Source organism: Acipenser ruthenus, chromosome 2 (genome assembly GCF_902713425.1).
Source record: "Acipenser ruthenus chromosome 2, fAciRut3.2 maternal haplotype, whole genome shotgun sequence".
Taxonomy (NCBI): Eukaryota; Metazoa; Chordata; class Actinopteri; order Acipenseriformes; family Acipenseridae; genus Acipenser; species Acipenser ruthenus.
The window spans coordinates 5,342,040-5,347,500 of NC_081190.1; the positions used below are offsets into that span (position 1 = coordinate 5,342,040).

The following is a 5,461-nucleotide window of genomic DNA, read 5'->3' on the forward strand; positions in this document are numbered from 1 at the left end:
CCTGCTCTCCAGACAACAGAGGGGGGAGGGGGGTTCAGGGTTTGGGGAGGTTGCGAGGGGGTGAGGGCGGATGGAGGGGTTCTGTCCTAGTTCATGTCATGTTCTTGATTATTTTGTATTGTGGATTGCTGTTTTTTTGGTATGTTTGCTTAATAAAAACTTAATTACAGAAAAAAGGAAAGTAAATATTGTTTTAAAAAGTTACCGTTTAGCCGCCGTATAACCTTTTACACCCCTAATTAATCATTGGCACCCTTGGCACTTCGTGACAAAAAAAATCCAACTTTGGGCACTCCAGCTAAAAAAGGTTCGCCATCCCTGTTCTAGACCCTTGTCCTTTGCTTCAGAATGCTCACAGCAGTGACTGGAAACTGAGGGTACTCTTCAATAAACCTCTTCACATTTCCTAAGTTTGCAAATGAAAATCCAGCACTTTCATGAATCAGAATTAGACGTATTTTTTATCCCCTTTACATGAATAGAAAAGCATACATTGATATTGCCAGGGTATGGAGTCCAGATCTTAAACTAAAGCCAGGCTCCTTTGGACTAGCAGTGACCAATGGACTAGCAGTGACCAATCCTGTGCACTACCTCATTTACACCACAGAGGTCAGTATCGTACATCCTCTCCCTGCATCTCCTACCCCGGACCCCTCACCCTGACACCATGTTACTCTTTGTTAATTGATTGGAGATAAATCTTGAGAAACGTAGCAATCGTAGCAAAATGTAATGATCACATGTTACGCCGAGGTACAGTGAGTGCATGTAACACTGAAACGGACAACCAATGGGCTGAGCCATTGAAGGTAATATTATACGAGGGACCATGGTAGGTAGAAGGGAGCTACTGGTAGAACAGGTGAAAGCGGCTGAGGATCGAACACTGGCCTCCTAGTTTGCAGGACAACATGTTTGGATCTGTTTTAATGATCTAAACAGTGACTGACCCAATACTGTTGCTATTTAACTCTGTTTAAATTCAGCTGGAGTTTTCCACAAGGGGTGATTTACTGACCCCACATCTTAGCATTACTGTAGCATTGATACAGTGATTTAAATTTTAGGGGGGTGGGGGTGGGTATTAAGATCCCCTACTGTTTAGATCAGGGGTCTCCAACCCAGGTCCTGGAAGGCTGGTGTCCCTCCTGGTTTCTGTTCTAACTGTACACTAAATTAGTTAATTGGACCAATTGAGCTTCTAATAAGCACTTCATTGGTCCAATTAATTAATTTAGGGTACAGTTGGAACAAAAACCTGGAGGGACGGGCCCTCCAGGAGCAGGGTTGGAGATCCCTGGTTTAGATCATTAAAATAGACATCACTGTCTTTTGTGTGAAGAGACAGTATCCGTCAGCAGTTGTATACAGTGGTTTACTGGTACTACTCAACTCAAGTTCATTAGTTTGAAAAGCAGAAGTTGTCAATTCTTCAGACATGTTTCCTTAAGTTTGTTTAAATCCACTGTGTTTTGTGGTGCTCATCAAAGGTACTTATCACAAAACCTTTGCTATTGCTAGTGGTCTTTGGTGTTCATTCCGTGCATGTCAGGCTACACAATTATAATAATAATAAAATAAAAAATGGGTGCATGGCTTTAAACCCTTTAATTCCTTTAATGTAAAACTGTAAACATAATCATTTGTCGGGTTTGTTGATTTTTTAAAAAATGTTTCTAAAGTCTTGTATGTCTGAGTATTGTACGGTGCCATCTGGTGTATATTCAGGATACCAGCTCAGATAAAACAGCAATACTATCCTGATACAGATATACAGTCCAGTGTCATCCCTGTGCCCTGTCCAATACAATCTTACACAATAATTTTAGTTGGTATATTTTTCACAAAATCCACGTAGCCGTCAGATTTGTATAGTATCCTATGGCATATATGACTCTATACATTACTTTTGAGATTTCTAGCTTTACTATACAATACTATACACCCAAAACCCATCCAATCCTGGAGAAGGTCAGGTGTGTACAGTCAGGTGTGTGGGTAGCATGGCTGTAGCTACTGTAGTTCTCAGTGGAGGATGTAGTCTCCAGAACTGGCGATGTAGGAATACACAGTGTCCTCCTTGCACACCTACAAGCACACAAAACATTTTTTGTCCATGGTTCATTATAGTACTCAGAATTATTAAACCTCTTATTCCTTTGGATAGTAAAACTTCCCATCGCTGGTAACTATGTGGTAGGCTGCTTGAAAATGTTTTAAAGGAAAGCAAGTGACCTGCTTTGACACCCTGAAATTGTCAAGTGACCTCGATCTACAAACAATCTAGAAAAGGCAGTTGCCCACATACAGAACATGTGCAGGCTGGTTGCCAGGGTGATTTTAAATGGGAAATCAGTAACTGGGTTGTGTCATACTGTATGTAAGGTTCTAATACTGTGTATTTAAAATGATGGGTCTCAAGTCAATTACAGGGCAGGTAAACTGCTGTCTGATCACACTCCAGAGCTAATTTAGTTTCAGACCTCCAGTGTAACAGCTGAGGTGGCTTTAATGTTCTGCGGTGTGTTAAAGGTGAATTGTGCTGTGAGCTACAGCGGTACACCCTGGCCTTGTCAGTGTCACAGAACATACACTGGCACCTACTCAACTGATCTGAACACTGACTCATCTTCATTTATTAAACTGGGACCCTCCCTGATACGCTTCAGAGCCTCTGTTTGACATGCTTTTATACGCAAAAACAAAGTGCCCGTTCTTTTAAAAATGATAAAAATGATGGCGACAGTGTCTTTATTTAGATACATCACTGTTGAGATCAGTTGAATCAGGCCCCACTGCCCCCCTTCTCTTTACTTTTGGTTCATGGTGAGATTGTGCCAGGATACCCCCCCCCCCCCCCCCCAAAGGATGCAGAAAAAAGTATTGGTTGTTCATTCCCATTTTTCGTCAACCTTTAATTTTTTATTTTATTTTGTAAAACTCACAATCACCGGCATGGTTAGTCTTTTGTAAAAAGTTGCATTCACGGAGCCATTTATAACGTGTGCTGCTTGATTCTGTGTTTTTCGGGTGATGATATTTAGTCTGTGCAAGACCTCAACACTGCTGAAGTTAATTAAAAAAAAAAAAGTATGACAGATTTGTTATTTACTATAGAAAATGAGAAATCAATAAATACAGAAATAAACCAAGAAATAAAGAAATAAATCACACTCAGACGACGGGTAACTAAGAAAGCCAGTAACTTTACTGATTTGTCTGCAAAATACAAATAATACCTTCATTTTCCAGCAGGAGAAAGTTTTTGAATTATTTTTCCCCCATTTTTACTTCAGACAGCTGAATCAAGTCCCTTGAGATACACAGATGTGATTTAATTCATTAAGAACATCTCTTCAAGTGGCGACAAAGTCCAGCTTATGCCGCTGTGAGCCTGTTTTTTTTTTTTTTTAAATTTGCTTCAAACTTTTTCGCATTTCCCCCATGTCTTATTTTTAAAAGCTACAGATTATTATTATTATTATTATTATTATTATTATTATTATTATTATTATTATTATTATTATTATCATTTTACGAATGGAAACAACTCGGGACAAAAAAGCAAAGCATTAATAGAAAACCAAGTGGAGCAATCCAAGACTTCTTAATATTTTATTAAACAGTTACCTTCATACAAAACAAAAGCAATATTGTCAAGCACTTCCTTCATATCAACCAATGGTTTACATTGTTTTTGAGCATACCTCTTGCAAGCTGTCTGAGGTACTTTGTAGATCAATTTGAGGTCTTAGTAAGGGAAGGTAATACAACCGCAACAGTAGCAGATTTACAAAAAAATAAAACAACCTTGCCTGAATAAGAAAAAAACCTGGATTGCTCCGTGTCTTTGGTTAAAATATATTAACAAAAGCATTTCTTGTTTAGCTAAACTTCTTGAAGCACTCTTAATGGTAAAACAGAACTCCACCCATCCTTCATAAGATCTGTAGTAGCAGGAAACCAGCGTCATAGAGACGACATCACATTGTTTATCTCCTTGTCTGTTTTTTTTTTTTTTACAGAGCTGATGACACAGTAAGAACAGACAAAGCACTAGATGTTTAGGCAAAACAGTCTTCAGCATTAATGATCTTGTGGCTTTTCAGTTTGCATTTAATATCTCATAGATATGATAAGCATTTTAATAAATTAACAACAACAAAAAAAAAGAATACTACATGTAAAGAACCAATCAAGTATCCATGCACCTTTTTAAGTTGACACGTGTTGTGGGTATCATCTCAGGGACATGTTAGCTGCTGTATTAACAAGGTGTGTACTCAAAGCATCCAAAGACATGGAAGATATGCTATGCTGCTGAGAATGTTCATTGGGTCACATATATTAGATGGAAATCCAATGACCAGATAATTGCATATCTTCTTCTCCAGGAAAATAAGCTATAAATTAACTTGTGGACTTCAGAAAGTAGTTTTTCGAAGGCTTTCACTTTCTTTTGGAGATATTTTTTTTTTATCTGTTATGATACATATTACTAATATATAAATATTTCTGGGGCTTATATATCTAGAATATAAATTAAGATGTTGACTTAATAACACTAATAATTATAGTAATAATAATAATAATAATGAAAACAACTCTCACAAAATGCCACTGGCTTTGTTTTGTCTTAAAGATGTTTGCCTAAAATTTGTCTGCAACCATGTTTGTGTGCTTTCATTGAATTAAAAAAAAAAAAAATCACAACTGGGGCTCTGCCCCTAAAATGACTACATAAACAGAAATAACATTATAACCCCATTGTAACTCTGCACATAGCAATACCATAACATAACAGCAAGTGCCGAGAAAGACACAGAGAGAAACACAGAGTGAGATAGCTACAGTATTATAGAAAAAGAGATTTGTAAAGATTCAGAGTTGTGCTTCGCTTTTTTTAACCAGCTTATGGATACATTTTTAAAAAAACTTTTTTTGTTGTCATTACTTGAAGTCTACAGTGATCCGGGGAAGTGGGAAAACAGGCTGACTGACATCCATTAATGTTTATCCAACGTGTTCGTTGTTTTTTTTTTCATATATTATGTTGCTTGTTTGCAATGAATAACTTAACTATATATATATATATTTGACCATTATTTAAAAAAAAATAATAATAATAATAATAAAATAAGACTACCTGAGATAAACATGGATTGATGCATGATTTTTTACAAGTCCAATTAAATAATAATATAAAATACACCTTTGTTACTGGTAAAAAGTGGATACATGCTGAGGGTTTGGACTAAATATACAACATTTTACCATATTATTTAAAATGGAACAAAGCCCTCATTTGTATGAACTTTTTACAACTTACAGTACAGTACTCGTTAGACAAAGTGTTGTTGAATTGTTTTAAAAGAAAAGTGTACTTTCTCCTCTGGATACCTACTCAATTTGCAGTAGCATCCAATATATATCTTTAGGTATCCGCATTAGATAGCCA

At 36.7% G+C, this 5,461-nt stretch overlaps 1 protein-coding gene across 15 annotated transcripts in view; it reads right to left on the reverse strand.

Moving 5' to 3' along the window:
- Window positions 1-3,189: 3,189 nt before the first annotated feature.
- The window catches only part of LOC117404115 (myocyte-specific enhancer factor 2C), an 83,575-nt gene continuing 81,303 nt past the window's right edge, over window positions 3,190-5,461 (reverse strand). For all 15 annotated transcript variants that reach the window (XM_058987240.1, XM_058987194.1, XM_058987248.1 and 12 more), the window contains one exon: window positions 3,190-5,461. This exon is cut by the window's right edge. The gene's annotated coding sequence lies outside the window, so the exon portion shown is untranslated.